Genomic DNA, 20,408 nt, shown 5'->3' on the forward strand with positions numbered 1-20,408 from the left:
GAATAATGGTCCCTCAAAGATATCCTCATCCTATCCCTGGAACCTATGAATATGTTACCTTATATGGTGAAAGGATTTGGCAGATGTGATTAAGTTAAGGATCTTGAGATGAGAGGATTATTCTGGATTATCTGGGTGGGCTCTTTGTAATCACAAGGTCCTTGTAAGATAGAGGCAGGAGGATGAGTATCTGAAGATGTAACAGCAGAAGCAGAGGTCAGAGGGATTCATTGCTGGAAGGGGCCATGAGCCAAGGAGTGCAGGCAGCCTCTAAAAGCTGGAAAAATAAAGAAAATGGACTTACTCTTAGAGCCTCCAGAAAGGACCATAGCCCTACTGGCATTTTGACATCTTTAAGCCCCGTAAGACCCATTTTTGACTCCTGACTACAGAACTATAAGATACTTGTTTTGCATTGAGCAACTAAGTTTGTAGTAATTTTTTATATTAGCAATAAAAAAAACTAATACACTCATCATTAGTATTCTTATTTTATTTTATTTTGAGATACGGTCTTGCTCTGTCACCCAGGCTGGAGTGCAGTGGCATGATCATGGCTCACTGCAGCCTTGACCTCCATGGCTCAAGTGATCCTCCTACCTCAGCCTCCCAAGTGGCTGGGACTATAGGTGTGTGCTACTAGGCTGGGCTAATTTTTTAATTTTTTTTTGTAGACACAGGGGTCTTACTGTTGCCTAGGCTGATCTCAAACTCCTGCCTCAAACGATCCACCCATTTTGGCTTCCCAAAGTGCTGGGATTACAGGCATGAGCCACTGCACCTGGCCTTAATATTCTTTATCATGAATATAATCTGTATTCTTATGTGAATGCAAAATAATAAATGGGAAGCTCTGGAGAAATAATTTGTCTTTTATCTTTGATACTCAAAATCCCTTAGTAAGAAATTTTCCTGAATGATCATCAGTATAAATTCCTCCAGAGGCATTTGTTTATTCCTCAGTCTAGTTTTGACATGAAACCAGAAGAAAGTAAATAATACACAGCTATAAAGCAGTGAAGCTGGTCTGACTCCAGAGTCTGCATTCTTTTTTTTTTTTTTTTTTTTTTTGAGACGGAGTCTTGCTCTGTCACCCAGGCTGGAGTGCAGTGGCGCCACCTCAGCTCACTGCAAGCTCCGCCTCCTGGGTTCACGCCATTCTCCTGCCTCAGCCTCCCGAGTAGCTGGGACTACAGGCGCCCGCCACCTCGCCCGGCTAGTTTTTTGTATTTTTCAGTAGAGACGGGGTTTCACCGTGTTAGCCAGGATGGTCTTGATCTCCTGACCTCGTGATCCGCCCGTCTCGGCCTCCCAAAGTGCTGGGATTACAGGCTTGAGCCACCGCGCCCGGCCCAGAGTCTGCATTCTTTACCATTATATTACCTTACACCTCTAACAGCCTTGAAGAAACATTTTTACATATATTACCTTTTGATTTCGTATAGTCACCCTATGAAGTTGTCAGGACCAATGTTCCCATTTTGCTGATAGGAAGTTGAGACAGTTAAAAACAAAATAATGTACATACATACCCAATGCTAGGAAACAAATTAATAAATACTAGAGCTCTGTTTCCCAGTCCATTGTTCTTTCCACTAGATGTCCATGGACTTCAATATCAGAAGCTGCCAGATTAAGATGACCTGGCTCCTATGTAAACTTTCTCTTAAAGCAATTGTTTTCCCTTTCAGGAGTTGCACTGGGAAGAAAATTATCTCTTACGAGCACTCAGAAGTGCTTCCTTCTAAGGTTTTAGCCTCCAACTCTCAGAAAAATTGTTACATTTTCAGCAATTGTTCCAAGTGTCATGAATTCACAACTGAAAGTAGTGTTTCTAAAAATTACCTAGCCTACCCACTAGTTATCTGTGTAGGAAAACAACTTAGTTGGATGCTATCTTTAATCATAAGCATGAACAAGATGATTGTTTATTATCTTTCATCAATAGGTTTAGACCCTTTTTACTCAAAGTGGTCAGAAGATCAGCAGCCCTGCCATCACCCCAGACCAACTGAATCAGAATCTGCATTTTAACAAGATCCCCAGTTGATTGTTATATACCTTAAACCTTGGAAAACACTGCTCTGCCCTATTTTCCAGATTTCCCTATGAAAAACCTCACAAGTATACTGTTCTTAATTGCTAAAAGTATGTGAACTATTGAACAAAACCTCTTGAGTTGGTTAAAGAACAAATAAATTGTTCTATTTCATGAAACTTTTTTTTGAGGCACAGGGGGAAAAAGTTTTATCAAGTTAGTTCCCAATTACAAACATGCCTAGCACTAAAACTTATTGTGAACACTTTATCGTTTTTTTAAAGCTTATAAAATATTTTCAGATGTTCTCCATTAATCATTACAACTCTCTGAACTAGTTATTGTTTGTTTTCTACAGATGAAGAGTCTAAGAAAGGTAAAGATTTGTTTAATGTTAGAAAGTAATAAGCCAGCGTGAGAACTGGTTTAAGTTCAGTGGATTGCAGGTTAGTGTTCAGCAGTCCAGATCAAACAATTCAGCAGCGTCTATAAATTCCTAGAACAGAGGCTGTGAGCAACTGAAGACATGTGAAAAAAAGTTGAGTGCCTATTGTATGCACAATACTATGCAAAATGCAATAGTATCTTGCTAAATTTTGAAAACAATGTGAATTGGGTGTTTCAAAGCCATGAAGGAGGGGTACCAAATAATTTGGTTGCTCTTGCCATTTAAAGTGGATTTTTCCTCCCAGAATCATGAGAGTGTATACATTTTATCTACTGAGTGAACACTGATAGGTAGCACAGGAAGTTGAACTTACGTTTTATTTAATCAGTTGCTAACTAGAATAAAGTGATTGATTTATTATTAAATTGACTAATTTTATATTTCAGTATTATATTTCTGTATCTCACAAGTTGTTTTATCAGTTGTGCATTTCAACGTTCTTGTAGATTGATGAAAACGTTCTGCCTTCTAGAGTAATTCTCCAAACTACCACTTTTCCTGTTACTTCCACACCTAATTAGGGACTACTCATTTGAGTTAAATGAAAATTATTTGAACACCTATGTGTAGTACAATGTGAGCTGCTACAGGATTGCAAAGATAAACATGGTGTGATGCCTGCCTTTCAGGAAATCTAAGTTATAGTATATGAGAGTCAATATTAATAATTACATTTGCTTTGAAAGTCCTTTCAGCCGGGCGCGGTGGCTCACGCCTGTAATCCCAGCACTTTGGGAGGCCGAGGCGGGCGGATCACAAGGTCAGGAGATCGAGACCACGGTGAAACCCCGTCTCTACTAAAAATACAAAAAATTAGCCAGGCGCGGTTGTGGGCGCCTGTAGTCCCAGCTACTCGGGAGGCTGAGGCAGGAGAATGGCGTGAACCCGGGAGGCGGAGCTTGCAGTGAGCTGAGGTGGCGCCACTGCACTCCAGCCTGGGCGACAGAGCGAGACTCCGTCTCAAAAAAAAAAAAAAAAAAAAAAGAAAGTCCTTTCAATTATAATATTAACTAATCTGGTCTGCCATGACAGTGCATTGGTAGTTATACCTCCTAGCCTAGGAGTAGGTCTCATGGATCACGAGGTCAGGAGTTCGAGACCAGCCTGGCCAACATGGTGAAACCCCGTTTCTACTAAAACTACAAAAATTAGCCAGGCATGGTGGCAGGCGCCTGTAATCCCAGCTACTCAAGAGGCTGACACAGGAGAACAGCTTGAACCTGGGAGGCGGAGGTTGTGGTGAGCTAAGATTATGCCACTGCACTCCAGCGGGGGTGACAACAGCAAGACTCCATGTCAAAAAAATTTAAAAAATAAACATAAAAATAAAAAGTTATCTACCTGCTTAAAAATACAAAATCCCATACTCTTTGGAAGAACATAACAGAATCCAGAAAGCCTACAACATATTCCCTTTTCCAGGGCTGCATCCAAAATTAGTGTATTAAAATTAGTAAATTGTGGTTAATTTTCAAGAGAAAATGGAAACCACCCATATGATGACCACATTGTAACATGTGAAGTGTAAAAATCAGAATGGAAACTTATGTTTCTGAAATCCTTAGGTGACAAATATATTGAGCATATATTGGATGCCATCATCTCATTATTAATCCCTTTTAGATTAGGGAATCCCTTTCCTCAAGGAATACACATTCTAGGGAGAGAGAACTGACAAACACACAAGTATTGATAATTTTAGGAACTGATAAATGCTATAAAGAAAATAAAATAGGATGTTGTCATGGTGACTGGAGTGTGATTAAAGACTACTTTATGGTAATCCGGAAAGGCCTCTAATACAAGCTTAATAATTGACTGTATACTGTTTTTAAACCTCACAAATTTATTTTTTTAATGTTCCTAGACAATGATAAGCAAGTTTATTTTTTAAACTACAGACACTTCAAGCATATTAAAGGCCTATAAAAGGCCTTTAAAAATCAACACAATCATTGACTTTCAAACTGTTCTCAAGAACCTTAGGTGGCTCCTTTTATAGGCCTTTAAAAATCAACACGTGGCTCAAGCCTGTAATCCCAGCACTTTGGGAGGCTGAGACGGGCGGATCACGAGGTCAGGAGATCAAGACCATCCTGGCTAACACGGTGAAACCCCGTCTCTACTAAAAAATACAAAAAACTAGCCGGGTGAGGTGGCAGGCATCTGTAGTCCCAGCTACTTGGGAAGCTGAGGCAGGAGAATGGCGTAAATCCTGGAGGCAGAGCTTGCAGTGAGCTGAGATCCGGCCACTGCACTCCAGCCTGGGCGACAGAGTGAGACACTGTCTCAAAAAAAAAAAAAAAAAAATCAGCACAATCATTGACTTTCAAACTGTTCTCCAGAACCTTAGGTGGCTCGTCAGATGTTACTTGGCAGTCAGCTATGGGCAGGATCAAGTCAGTCAAGAAGGGTTCTGGCATCCAGCCCCCTTTGCTTCACCTGAGAAAAGGTTCTGCCTTTTTTTTTTTGGGGGGGGGGGGGGAAATTTATTCAAATTCCTAAAAAAAATTCCTAAAAACGGTTTTTGCCAATTGCAGTAGCTCACACCTGTGATCCTGGCATTTTAGGAGGCCAAGACAGAAGGATCACTTGAGTCTAGAAGTTCTGGACCAGTCTGTGCAACACAGTAAGACCCCGTCTCTAAAGAAAATTTAAAAATTAGTTGGTAATGGTGGCACATGTCTATAGTCCCAGCTACTCTGCAGGTTTAGGTGGGATCGCTTGAGCCCAGAAGGTGAGGCTGCAGTGAGCTGTGATTGCACCACTGCACTCCAGCCTGGGTGACAGAGCAAGTTAGTATTAAAAAAAAAAACCATTTTAGTGGTCTATAAAAAGGAAGGGGGAATGGGATTCAAATCTAATAGCCTAATTTCTTGTTTCATAGGTTACAAAATAGACTCAGAGTTTGGGTGACTTGCTCGAGGTCAATTTTTTAGTTGAAGACAAAATGAGGCCAAAATAACTGAGACCCCAGTCTGGTGCATATTCCTTGGCAATCCTGTCTCCATATTCATCAGCCATGTCTAGTGAGTCTTCTTATTTTTGAGCCTGATTGGGTTGGGTTTCTATTGTCTTTTTTTTTTTTTTTTTTAAAGATGGAGTCTTACTCTGTCACCCAGGCTGGAGTGCAGTCAAGCAATCTCTGTTCACTGCAACCTCCATCTCCCGGGTTCAAGTGATCCTCCTGCCTCAACCTCCCAAGTAGCTGGGATTATAGGCATGTGCCACCATGCCCAGTGAATTTTTGTATTTTTAGTAGAGACGCAGTTTCACCCATGTTGGCTAGGCTGGTCTCAAACTCCGAGGCCTCCCAAAGTGCTGGGATACAGGCATGAGCCACCACACCCAGCCGGGTTTCCATTGTCTTTCATATACTATTTCACTTTTCCTTAAAAATTCCTTATTTTGGTGAAATTACTACTTTTTTGGAAAAAAAAATTTGCTTTATCACAATGTATACTGCTGCTATAGTCTGAACGTTTGTGTGTCCCCAAAATTCATATATTGAAACCTAATCAGTCATCACTGTGATGGTATTAGGAGGTGGGGCCCTTTGGAGATGCTCTCTTAAATGAGATTAGTGCCCTTACAAAAAAACGGCCACAGAGAGCTGCCATACCCTTCCACGTGTGAGGACATAGCAAGAAGGCACCATCATTGACCCTCGCCAGACACCAAATCTGCTGGTGCCTTCATCTTCGACTTCTCCACCTCCAGAACTGTGAGAAATAAATGTTTGTTGTTTATACATCAGCGAGTTTATGGTGTTTTTGTTATAGTAGACTGAACAGATTAACACTGTACGGTACATTTTTTTCTTTCTTCCTTTTTTTAAGAGACAGGGTCTCACTCTGTTGCCCAGGCTGGAGTACAGCGGTGCAACCATAGCTCATTGCCACTTCAGACTCCTGAGTTCTAGGCTCAAGGGATCCTCCCTACTCAGCATCCTGAGTAGCTAAAACTACAGACATGTGTCAACATGCCCAGCTAACTTTTAAATTTTTTGTAGAGACAGGATCTGACTATATTGCCCAGGCTGGTTTTGAACTCCTGGCCTCAAACGATCCTCCCTCCTTGGCCTCCCAGAGTACTCAGATTATAGGCATGAGCCACCACACCCAGCCACATGTATACTTTGCTTTCATTCCTCCTTTCCTTCCTCCTTTCTTTCTTTATTCCTTTTTCTTTTTCAACTGAACCATCTAAAAGAAAGTTGTATGCAATCCCATTTACAATAGACCCAAAAAAATAAAATACCTAGGAATATATCTAACCAATCTTCAAAGACCTCTACAAAAAGAACTAAAAAACACTGCTGAAAGAAATCATAGATGACACAAACAAATGGAAAAACATTTCCTGCTCATGGATTAGAAGACTCAATATCACTAAAATGACCATACTGGCCAAAGCAATCTACAGATTCAACACTATTCCTGTCAAATTACCAATGTCATTTTCACACAATTAGAAAAAACTATTCTAAAATTCATATGGAACCAAAAATAGCCCAAATGGTCAAAGCAATCCTAAGCAAAAAGAGCAAACCTGGGGGCATCACATTACTTGACTTCAAACTATACTATATGACTACAGTAACCAAAATGGCATGGTGCGGATACAAAAACAGACACAGAGACCAATGGATCAAAATAGAGAGCCCAGAAATAAGGCTGAAGACCTACAGTCATCTGATCTTTGACAAAGAACAAAAATAAGCAACAGGGAAAGGGGCTCCCTATTCAATAAATGGTGCTGAGATAGCTGGCTAGCCATATGTAGAAGAATGAAACTGGGTTCCTACTTTTCATTATGTATAAAAATTACCTCAAGATGGATTAAAGACACAAACTATAAGAATCCTAGAAGAGCATGAACCCAGGAGGCAGAGCTTGCAGTGAGCCGAGATCACGCCACTGCACTCCAGCCTGGGCAACAGAGCAAGACTCCATCTCAAAAAAAAAAAAAAAAAAAAAAAAAAAAATCCTAGACGAAAACCTAGGAAATGGCAGTCTGGACATCAGCCTTGGGGAAGAATTTATGACAAAGTCCTTAAAAGCAATCTCAACAAAAACGAAAATTGACAAGTGGGACCTGATTAAACTAAAGAGCTTCTTCACAGTAAAAGAAATTATTAACAGAGTAAATAGCCTACAGAATGAAAACAAATACTTGCAATCTGCATCCAGCAAAGATCTGATATCCAGAATTTATAAGGAATACAAACAATTCAACAAGCAAAAAACACTACCATTAAAAAATGGGCAAAACACATGAACAGACACATCTCAAAAGAAGACGTACAAGCATCCAATAAACATGAAAAAATGTGCAACATCACTAATCATCAGAGAAATGCAAATAAAAACCACAATGAGAACCATCTTACACCAGTCAGAATGGTTGTTATTAAAAAGTCAAACAATAAGAGATGCTGGTGAGGTTGAGGAGAAAAAGGAATGCATACACACAGTTCAGCCACTGTGGAAAGCAGTTTGGTGACTTTTCAAAGAAGTACCATTCAACCCAGCAATCCCACTACTGGGTATGTACCCAGAGGAAAATAAAGCATTCCACCAAAAAGATATATGCACCTATATGTTCATCACAGCACTATACACAATAGCAAAAACATGGAATCAACCTAGATGGCCATCAATGGTGGAATAAAAAAAATGTGGCAAATATACACTGTGGAATACAGGTAGGCGCCACCACGCCTGGCTAATTTTTTTGTATTTTTTGTAGAGACGAGGTCTTGTTATGTTGCCCAGGCTGGTCTTGAACTCCTGGGTTCAAGCGATCTGCCCACCATGGCCTCCCAAAGGGCTGGGATTACAGGAATGAGCCACTGCCCTTCGCCAAATTATGTATTCTTTATGTTTTTTATACATTTAAATAAATGCCAAAACCACAGTATACTTTTATTAGACATATTTAACTTCCTTTCTTATACTAAGTAGCAAAGAAGGATCTACTAAAGAAGTCTTGGATAAAAAGAGACTCCAGGGCACCATCAGTTGTTGACTTAGGATAATAAGTATCCCAAATGGAGCAAGACTTCCACTAAACCTTGACTTGCTTATTTCTAGAGTGTCTCTGTCACATACTCCCATATTTACTGTGATCCCCTTTTTATGGTTGTCCCTTATTAGTGACTATAAATCAACCTCAGAATCATCATCTTTAACAGTCCTTTCCTGCTCCTTACCACTGGTTACTTTCCCAAAGTTTTTATACTTAGTCCATATTTCTACACTTACCCATATGCATCACTTCACCACTGCAAAAGTTTCAGACAATGTCTCCTTGCTCTCAAATATGGTCCCTTCTACACATCTTGATTGGCTTCCTATTGTGCTTTGCACAATAGGACCTTCATCAGTCTTCTTGCTAACCACTTCCCTCTCCCACATGCAGAAGCCCTGTTACCCACATCCTAAAATAGTTGCCTCATAAATGTGAATTGTACTCACTGAATTTATGTTCTTCCTTGGATAGTTCATCTACTTGTAGCTTCAGATGGTGATTCTAGAAGCAAATACAGAAATACGGGTCCAAAGCAGGAAACATGAAGAAAGGGAACCACACAGGGACCTATCTGGCAGACCCAAAGGAAAATTTTGCAAAATCTGAAGGAGAAGTTAGGTACATTCCACGATTAAGTAACAAATCAAACTCAGTGACTCCAAAACGAATGTTATCCAGAATTTAGTACATAATCAGCATCAGAGGCTCCTCTGAACACAGAAAGTCTTGGAGCATGGGGTACATGGGGGAGACTTTACTCCAAATACAGACCTTGCTGAGCATCAAAGAAAGCAACTCTGAGCCTACCCACTGTATGTGAAAAGTGTGGGAAGACCCTTAGATCAAACAATGGCCTTATTCATCAAATGGGAATCCAGACGGAAGGAAAAATCCTGTAATGTGATGGGTGTGGAAGAACTGTTAAAGATCAGTTTTTAGTCGACATTGGAGACTTTACACAGGTGAAAAACACTTGTTGAAACGGCTTTACTCAGAATGTAAGAGTTTTTGATGATCTTGAAAAACATTCAGAAGACAAATGCTTTGGTTGGAATCAGTGTAGTAAAACCTTGATTCATCAGTCTGCCTTGATTCAGCATCAGGTAGTTTATATAGCAGAGAAAGCTTGTAAGTGCCATGATAGCAGGAAAACTTCTGTACACAACTTATCCCTCTTCAGGAGATCCACTAGAGGAAAACATTCTTTAAATGTATTCAGTGTTAGCCTTCAGTTAGAGAGCAGGCCACACTGAGCAGCAGAGATCCACTACAAGGATCCATTATGAGGTCCTATTTGCAGGATTTCTTCTGCGAATAGGACTGGCATGGGCAACCCAGCATCTGTACTAAGAATGCTCACTCAGAGGAGAAAGAAGATACCCAGTAGGAAAGTGAGAGTCACAATGGGGGCCTTCCTGGAAATGAGTTTCTGAAAAACAAGCTCTGTGAGCATAATGAGATTGAGACTAGTGACTCAGTAAAAGTCTTGTGAAACATCAGAATATACACTCCTCAAGGGAGAAATAACTCGAAGGTACTGACTGTGGGAAGCACTTGAGCCCAGGGCTTACTGAACATTACAAAACTTATGCAAGAGACCAATCCTACAATCTTCATTTTACATGAAGAATGTAAAAAGACTTTAAAAACAGTAGCTATATCAGACATTTTTTTTTAAAACACACTGGAGAGAGGCCCTACAAATGCAATGTCAGAAAGCATCCTGCCAGTTGTTAGCCCTTAACTAGCACCAGTTTTTCCATGCTGGAGAGGAGCACTGTTATGGCAATGAGTGTGGCAAAGACTTCAGAACACAGGCCTGTTTTACCATCTCTGAGTACAAACTGGAGGAAAAGCCTTTTCAGTGTAAACTGTGTAGTAGTTTAGTAAACTGTTTTTTTAATTTGAGACTATCATAAAACAGTACAGTAAACAATATTGATTAAACATCAGGAAAGATTTTATGATTGCTTTTAAAGTGGGAAATCTGCCTTTACTGTAAATACCTTATTTATCTCCTGGATTATTGACAAAGAAATTGAATAAACTGGTGTCAGACATCAAAGCAAGTTATCTATAATATATTATTGTAAATTCCATTTATTGTGAATATATTGTAACTAGGTACTAGTAGAAGATACTTCACACATGGAAATGTTTTACAGGTGAGGCAACTGAGTGATCTTGTACTCAAGGTCACTGTGACATATTTCACAAATGCTATCTTGACCCAGTTTGTAAGTTATGGCTAACAAATCTTCAATTCCCCTTTGCAGGTAGTTTGCTAACCCCTATCCCAATCTCTTTACTTATTGGTCCTCCACTCTCTGAAGCCACTGTGCAACACACCACAACTGCCTCCCTTATTAGGGCCTCATTCTCTCAGGACAGGTACTAGACAACTAGGGACAGCCCCTATGACCCAGAGGCTATAAAATTAACCAATCCACAGGGAGCCCCTGAAACCGAGCTAACTCCACCTCCTTGCCATATATACACTGCCTTCTGCAGCTCCAGCTTGCCATTACTCTGTCCCTGGGTCCAACTCTGCGTAGCCCTGCATGGCAGCTTCTCTCTTTCGGAGCTGTAACTAACAAAGTTCTGCTTTTCATCATCAGTATGTTGTGTCTCTTCGTCAAATAATCTTTAAATTTTATAAAACAGTCACTCGGTTATTAAGTGCCAGAAGTGAGGTTCAGACCTATATCAAAATATCTTAGATTCAGACCCTTTCTCTTAAATCAGTGCTCTGCTTCTGTGTCACACTGACTCTCTCCTTGTGCTATCAAAACTATCTACTATTGCAGCTCCTAACAGTGTTTCTTTTAGTGCTTGTGGAAGATATAGATTGCCACCTTCCCCTTTTCCTTTATTCATACTCATATTCTTAATGCTTTGATTCAATCCTAGATGGAACTCAACAGTCTTCAACATGGGAGTAATTTCCTATAGGGCCTCTAAGAGGTCATGCAAAAATATCAGTTTTACCAAAAGATCAAAGTTTATGTTACACACACACACACACACACACACACACACACAGCAGATATTGTAGATGGGCCATGAGATGTTAGTGATCTGTGAATTTCAAGACCTAAGGACCTGTAAGTCAGAGGACCATCTAGCCCTCCCAAAGAAACCATTTGTGTTAAACAACAGAACTGCTTAGTTGATGCTTCTAGGACAGGCACATTTTACTATTTTGTTAATATGTTCATATTGTTCATCTTGGGTATTATCAGGGACCCCACCCCCAACATTCAACATGGGTTCTTTTCTATTTCCCTAAACATCAGCTGGTCTGAGAAATAGAGGGAAAGAGTACAAAAGAGAGAGATTTTAAAGCTGGGTGTCGGGGGCAGACATCACATGTCGGCAGGTTCTGTGATGCTCCCTGAGCCATTCAGTGATTTTTAAAAGGGGAGGGAGTATACGAATAGGGTGTGGGTCACAGAGATCACATGCTTCACAAGGTAATAAAATATCACAAAGCAAATGGAGGCAGGGCGAGATCACACAACCACAGGATGGGGCAAAATTAAAATTGCTAATGAAGTTGCAGGCACACATTGTCATTGATAACATCTTATCAGGAGACAGGGTTTGAGAGCAGACAACCGGTCTGACCAAAATTTATTAGGCAGAAATTTCCTCGTCCTAATAAGCCTGGGAGTGCTACAAGAGACCGGAGCTTATTTCATCCCTTTGTCTTCGACCGTAAAAGACAGCCGCCCCCAAAGCGGCCATTTTAGAGGCCTACCCTCAGGGGTGCATTCTCTTTCTCAGGGATGTTCCTTGCTGAGAAAAAGAATTCAGCGATATTTCTCCTATTTGCTTTTGAAAGAAGAGAAAATGGCTCTGTTCCACCGGGCTCACCGGCAGTCAGAGTTCAAGGTTATATCCGTTTATCCCTGAACATTGCTGTTATCCTGTTTTTTCAAGGTGCCCAGATTTCATATTGTTCAAGCACACATGCTCTACAATTTGTGCAGTTAACGCAATCATCACAGGGTCCTGAGGCGACATACATCCTCCTCAGTTTACGAAAATGACTGGATTAAGAGATTAAAGACAGGCAAGGAAATCCCAAGGGATTGATTGGGGAAGTGGTAAGTGTCCATGAAATCTTCATAATTTATGTTCAGAGATTACAGTAAAGATAGGTGTAAGAAACTATACAAGTATTAATTTGGGGAACTAATAAATGTCCATGAAATCGTCACAATTTATGTTCTTTTGCCGCAGCTTCAGCCGGTCTCTCCGTTTGGGGTCCCTGACTTCCCGCAACAGGGTATTATTCACCTTGGGCAGTAGCATCCGCATTTTGACAAACACTCAAAATGTTAATTTTCCTTTTTTGGGGATGGAGTCTCAATCTGTCACCCAGGCTGCAGTGCAGTGGTGCAATCATGGCTCACTGCAAGCCTCAACTTCCTGGCCTCAAGTGATCCTATCACCTTGAAAGAAATCAGGCACATTCCTCAGCCCCGGGCTCAACACAAACAGGCCCAGTACAAACACATCCCACCATATATCTCTCAATTTCCTGAGCCCAGTACAAACACCATATATCTCTCAACTTCCTGAGCCCAGTACAAACACATCCCACCATATATCTCTCAATTTCCTGACAAACACCACCTGGAAAATCCCCGATAAGGACACAGCGTTTGAGGTTTCACTGAAAGCGCGGGAACCAATAGAAAAACTACTAAATGTATAACTTAAAATGTAAACCAATTGTAATGCTGTAACCAAAAGAATTCCCTTGTTCCTCTGTAACTTTACCATCCTATTTACCTCGGGCTATAAAAGGCAAGCACTCGCATTGTTCGAGGCCCTCTTGTATGCTGTGGAATGGAGGGACCAAGTTCGAACTTGCAGTAAAAGATCCTTGCCGCTTGGCTTTGACTCTGGACTCTGGTGGTCTTCTTTGGGGAACAAACGGTCTGGGCATAACAACCTTGGCCTCCCAAAGTGTTGGGATTACAGGCATATGCCACTGCCCTTTAATTTTTCTTTTGCTGTTGTCTTTTTCTGCTCTTTTTTTTTTTCGAACATGAAAACTGCCGACATGCTCCTGTCTTTTTCTTTAATCAAAGTAAGAAAGGCTTATAATTTTTATCAACTACTTTGCACTGAAAGGTTTGTAATACTTAAAAAAATCAAATAGCAAACCAGGTTTTAGAATGAAAAGCAACAGACCTACTTTATCATTTGACACACTCCCTGGTACTCCTGAGAGGTACCCTTTTCTATCTCTGGTTCTCCAAATGGTCACCTCCATATTACTAAGCAATTTAGTTCTATTACTTGTTGTTGTTGTTTTGTTTATTTACTCTTAACATTGCCTATTGAGTATTTGCTATGTACAGTTGGAACTTAAGTCATAATCTTCAATATATGATTATGTTACTATTCTCAGTTTCTACTTTTGTCTCCTTGGGATGAAGGGCAGCTTAAATTTTTACTCATCTTTTACTTTTTTACTTGCTCACTTTTTAAAACAAGGTTTTATTTAATTTATGCCCAGTTATATGGCTCATTATCTGCTTACCAGCATGGACCTACTGAAATAGTTTTCAGACTTTTTCTCAATCTGTTGCACATTTCTTAAAGGTAGAAGAGAGATGACCGGCAAAAAACAAATGGTATCAATGGTTCATCAATTAGATACAATTTGATTTTTTTAAAAAACAACTAGTTATGGACTCTCCCATTAGAGCTGTAGATAGGAAACAAAACATTCTACTGTACCCAAGTGAACCCTGAAAGTTCTTCCTTTATTGAATATTTACCTATGTTCTTAACTATATGCTTTCTCTGAAGTACCTGTGTTCTCAACTATATACTTTCTGAAGCTCACAGAATTCACATCACAAAACTTTGTTTTGCTTTTGGCTTCTGATTTCAAATCTGTAAATGAAATACTTCCTTTATTATCGCTAATGATGATTTAGAGTTAAGAAATTAGTTTTTTGTTTCGTTTTGTTTTGTTTTGAGATGGAGTCTTGCTCTGTCACCCAGGCTGGAGTGCAGTGGTGTGATCTTGGCTCACTGCAACCTCTGCCTCCCAGGTTCAATCAATTCTCCTGCCTCAGCCTCCCACGTACCTGGGATTACAGGTGCCCACCACCATGCCTAGCTAATTTTTGTATTTTTAGCAGAGATGGGGTTTCACCATGTTGGCCAGGCTGGTCTTGAACTCCTGACCTCAGGTGAGCCTCCCACGTTGGCCTCCCAAAGTGCTGGGATTACACGCATGAGCCACCACACCCGGCCAGAAATTAGTATTTTTTTAATAAATAGGAGAATTTAAAATTTGGTAATATGTTAAATGTTTATATATTGAGTTTAAATACTAACATTTTTCCAGGTGAGAAATACGGATTTAAAATACAAAAATGTGATATGACAACAACTGTTTTAGTATAGTTACCATAGGATCCCACAGTCTGATTTTTTAAAAAGGTTTCAGGTCTAACCCTGCTTTGGTTTAGTGCCGATTGTGATTAAGAAATTGGTTAGTAACGAGAAATGGGGAAAGGATTCCCTATTCAGTAAATGGTGCTGGGAAACCTGGTTAGCCATATGTAGAAAGCTGAAACTGGATCCCTTCCTTACACCTTAGACACAAATTAATTCAAGATGGATTAAAGACTTAAATGTTAGACCTAAAACCATAAAAACCCTAGAAGAAAACCTAGGCAATACCATTCAGGACATAGGTATGGGCAAGGACTTCATGACTAAAATACCAAAAGCAATGGCAACAAAAGCCAAAATAGACAAATGGGATCTAATTAAACTAAAGAGCTTCTGCACAGCAAAAGAAACTACCATCAGAGTGAAGAGGCAACCTACAGAATGGGAGAACATTTTTGCAATCTACGCATGTGACAAAGGGCTAATATCCAGAATCTACAAAGAACTTAAACAAATTTACAAGAAAAAATCAAATGATCCCATCAAAACGTGGGCAAAGGATATGAACAGACATTTTTCAAAAGAAGACATTTATGCAGTCAACAGACACATGAAAAAATGCTCACCATCACTGGTCATCAGAGAAATGCAAATCAAAACCACAATGAGATGTCATCTCACACCAGTTACAATGGCGATCATTAAAAAGTCAGGAAACAACAGGTGCTGGAGAGGATGTGGAGAAATAGGAAGGCTTTTACACTGTTGGTGGGACTAGTTCAACCATTTGGGAAGACAGTGTGGCGATTCCTCAAGGATCTACAACTAGAAATACCATATGACCCAGCTATCCCATTACTGGGTATATACCCAAAGGATTATAAATCATGCTACTATAAAGACACATGCACACATATGTTTATTGCAGCACTATTCCCAACAGCAAAGACTTGGAACCAACCCAAATGTCCATCAGTGACAGACTGGATAAAGAAAATGTGGCACATATACACCATGGAATACTATGTAGCCATAAAAAAGGATGAGTTCATGTCCTTTGTAGGGACATGGATGAAGCTGGAAACCATCATTCTCAGCAAACTATCACAAGGACAGAAAACCAAACACCGCATGTTCTCACTCATAGGTGGGAACTGAACAACTTGAACACTTGAACGCAGGGCGGGGAACATCACACACCAGGGCCTGTCATGGGGTGGGAGGATGAGGGAGGGATAGCATTAGCAGAAATACCTAATGTAAATGATGAGTTAGTGGGTACAGCAAACCAACACGGCACATGTATACATATGTAACAAAACTGCACGTTGTGTACATGTACCCTAGAACTTAAATTATAATAATAAATAAACAATAAAAATGATAAAAAAAAAGAAATTGGTTAGTAACTATAGCCCATAAAAAGTTACCTTATACTGTACATAATAATTTCCATAAAAATTGTTGCTATCCTGGCCTAAAATTTAGTGAAAATCCTCAACATCAAGCTTTTTCCTAACTGGAAATTTAAATATCAACTACAAATTAAAAATTACATGTTGACTATGTCATTGAAACTCAGGAAAGTTAATGTTCTTAGGAAATAGTCTAATCAAACTGTTATAATCTAGTAAACATCTGATCTTGTTATCTATTGCTGCATAAAATGTTTCTCCAAAAGAGTGGAGAAAAACCACGCCATCATGTTTTGGGCCAGGAATTTGGGGAGGACGCAGCTGAGAAATTCTTCTGTTTTATGTGGTGTCAACTAAAGTCACTTGGTGGTATTCATCTGGCATTATAATTTGTCTGGAAAATCCAAGAAGTTTTACTGCCATGCCAAGTGCCTTGGCAGGGACAGCCAGAAAAGTGGGCTTAGCTGGGCTAATCTTCTCCATGTGGTCTCAGAGTTTCTTTATGTGGTCTTGGAGTCACATAAGGCTCACTTTGGGGTCATTTTCTCAGCATCTTGAAGGATTCTTGCAACTCACTCACTGGAAAGCAGGGTTGATAGACTTCTTCCATGGTGGCTCAGGACTTCAAGAGCAATTGTTCTAAAAGACAAAAAGTGAAAGCTGCTGCTCTCCAAAGGCTCAGGCCAGAAACCATGGCATAACTTTTGCAGTATTTTATTGGTCAAATTAATGATTAAGCCCACTCAAATTCAAGGGAAAGTGACACAGACCCCACATCTTGACGGGAAATGTCAAAGAATTTGTAGCCATCTTTAATTTTCCACAATACCTTTATCCACCTCAGATTTAAAGTCTGAAGGAAAAATAAGCCTTTTTTGAAATCTTTTCCTAAATAACTTTTTTCTCAATTGTCTCCATCCCCTTTCAACCTCACTAAATAAACCTGGCACAATTATGAGCTAATCAAGTTTATACATGCTTTCATTTTCTTTTCTTTTTTTTTTTTTTTTTTTTTTTTTTTAGAATTGGCAAAGGCTTTAATACAGCTATTCTTTTTTTTTTTAATTTATTATTATTATACTTTAAGTTGTAGGGTACATGTGCATAACGTGCAGGTTTGTTACATATGTATACTTGTGCCATGTTGGTGTGCTGCACCCATCAACTCGTCATTTACATCAGGTATAACTCCCAATGCAATCCCTCCCCCCTCCCCCCTCCCCATGATAGGCCCCGGTGTGTGATGTTCCCCTTCCTGAGTCCAAGTGATCTCATTGTTCAGTTCCCACCTATGAGCGAGAACATGCGGTGTTTGGTTTTCAGTTCTTGTGATAGCTTGCTAAGAATGATGGTTTCCAGCTGCATCCATGTCCCTACAAAGGACACAAACTCATCCTTTTTTATGGCTGCATAGGTGGGCTTCCAATATTACAGTTTTACCTTTTCTCTTAGTCTTTGAGTCCTAGCTCTCAACATCTGCTTTCTTTTCCCTTTTAAGTGCAGTTAGAAGGCTTATCAATATATCACAGGAAACTTTCTCCTTTTTAAATGTTAGAGTTATTTGGTTAGTAAAATGGCCGAAAAGTGTAATAACGTTAGACAAAAATTGTTTAAAATAAAGATATTCTAGAGATGCATTTTGTCTGCTCTTTGTCTCTATATCCTTGTGTTTCTCTAGTGTCAAAAGACGGAGATTGGTTTTACTCAGAGTTCTGTCTTAAGCTCTCTTTGTGCTTAGATGCTCTTTTCTTGTGGCTATGTTGCATCTGTGACAAAAAGTTGACTATTTCACCTAGGTCCCTGGGAACTATGCCAAGTCAATCATTCTTGGTGCAAGTTGACTTTTTAAGTGAGACTTTCATATCAGCTTCTTTCAGTAAGTCATGCCAAGTGAAACTTGGAAAACGACTGCATTGCAAAAATCCTTCAAGATGCCTAGAAAAGGACCCCAAAGTGAGCTTGAGGTTCACTTCCAGGTTGAATTCAGGTTGTTGTCCAATAATTCCTCTGTCTGTTGTTTTCTGAGATGTTCTATGGCTTCAGGTGACATTTGAGCCCTGACACGGTGTGAGGAGGGATCTCTCTCTCCCTTCTCCCCAGATGCCCTGAAAGAAGAATCTACAGGGCTGGCAGTAGGGGGCAAAGGGCACTCCAGAAATCTGTCCTAGGCTGTCTTTTGGCACCACACACTTCATGAGATCTCTTAATTGTTTTAACCATTACTGAAAGGTGGAAGGCTCCAAAATATGGATCTCAAGCTAACTCTCTTCTCATGACTCCTAAACCCACAAATCCCTAAACCAATCCGTTAACGAATAGCAACATCTACAGTGTAATGCTCCCTAGGATATCAAACTTAACATGGCTAAGCTGTGCTCATAAATTTCTTCTCAAAATGCTACTTGTCATTTAGTCCCCTGTCTTGGTGGAGGGACCACCATCCTCTGATGATACCAGGCTTCTATTTTTGGTTATCTTAACCCCCATACAATCAATGATGAAACCCTGATCCATTTTTCCTCCTATTTCTCAATTTCATCCCCTCATATTTGGCATTTTAAAAATCAGGCCTCCCCCGATCCCATTTAATCTTGTGCATGTCAAAGTGTCTTTGAGATGGATTTCTAGAAGTGGTATTGCAGGAACAAAGGGTAAACTTACATATACAATTCTGCTGTGTAGTATTATCTTTCCTACCTATGGGTGGTACCATTTTGCATTCCCACTAGAATGTTAGGAGTTTCTCCTTCCTCTTGAGTAGAGTATGCTGTCAAACTTTTGGACCATTGCCATTCTGATGACTAATGGTACCTCAGTCAGCATAGTTTTTAATTTGTATGTTCATATTTTGAGCGAAGTTGAACATCTTTACAGATGTTTGAGGGCTGCTAGCATTTCTTATTCTGTCAACTATTTATTTCTTTTAGCCATTTTCTCTATTGGATTATTGGTTATTCTCAACTTTTAGGAGCTCTTTAGATATTTGGAAAACTAGCTCTTGCCTGTGATATGTTGCAAGTCTTTTTCTTTCCTTATTATTTTTTTTGACAAGCAATACATTTTATTTTCATGTAGTCAGATTTATTATTTTTATGAGTTTTGGATTTTGAGTCATATGGTTAGATGTTTCCCCATTCCCACGTGTTAGAATTATTGTTCATGTTCTCTTCTAATACATGTATAGGTGGATTTTTTACATTTAGATCTCAGATCCATTTAGAATTTATCTCTATTGTGATGTGTGGTGGGAAATACAAATCCAGTTTTACCTTTGACAAATGGTTGTCATCCCAGCACAACTTCTAAGTTCTTCATTTCTCTGTTGACATGTGGTGTCCCCTTCATCATTTACTCAATATCCTTACATACCTGGATCTATTTCTGGTCTATTCTTTCTCTCTGTTAATACAATAAAATCATATGGGTATGTTCCAGTATCTGATAAGGCTGACCCTCACCATTGTTCTTTTTCATGGGTTTCCTGGCTATTCTTATTTTCCCACTTGAACTTTATAATCAGTTTATCTAATTCCAGAACAATATTTGTTGATATTTTTGTTGGAATACTAGAGTTGCATACGTATTTAGGGAGGATTGACCTCTTTGAGTCTTTCTAAGAACCGCATATTGCTTTCTGTTTGTTTAAATGTACATCTGGCCTTTTAGGAGCTTTTTAAAGCTTTCTCCATAGAAGTTTTGTTCATTTCTTGTTAAGTTTATTCCTAGTTTCAATTTTTTGTTGCTATTGTAAATATAGTCTTCTCTTCCATTATATCTCGTAACTCGTTATCATTGATTATTCACATATATGAAGGCCATTGATTTTAGTGTGTTAACTTTATATCTTGCTAATTTACTAAATTATCCTTTTTTTTAATAGTTTTTCCATTGAACCGGGTTTTCTGACATATAATCATACATCGGCGCATAAAAGAGAACATCAAGAGGATCGTGGATGGCGAAATAGCCGGCAGAAACCAGCCCGCTGGCCCTTGAGAAGTCTGTGTGGAAGAAATCCCAACGCCACCGCTAAGCGCGGATTTGGGAA

The 20,408-nt window shown here is 39.6% G+C and overlaps 1 long non-coding RNA gene across 2 annotated transcripts in view; it reads right to left on the reverse strand.

The window, feature by feature from the left end:
• Nucleotides 1–20,408, reverse strand: part of LOC139363472 (uncharacterized) — a 20,699-nt gene continuing 291 nt past the window's right edge. The window contains exons 2-3 of one of the 2 annotated variants that reach the window (XR_011623914.1): nucleotides 8,966–9,020; nucleotides 1–277 (exon numbers count right to left, since the gene is read on the reverse strand). This is a non-coding gene — a long non-coding RNA (uncharacterized lncRNA). Of the gene's footprint in view, nucleotides 278–8,965; nucleotides 9,021–14,788; nucleotides 17,000–19,629; nucleotides 19,760–20,408 lie in introns of those variants that run through there. The other variant, XR_011623913.1, reaches the window with a different exon arrangement.

The sequence above is a fragment of the Macaca nemestrina genome, chromosome 5, assembly GCF_043159975.1.
Source record: "Macaca nemestrina isolate mMacNem1 chromosome 5, mMacNem.hap1, whole genome shotgun sequence".
Taxonomy (NCBI): Eukaryota; Metazoa; Chordata; class Mammalia; order Primates; family Cercopithecidae; genus Macaca; species Macaca nemestrina.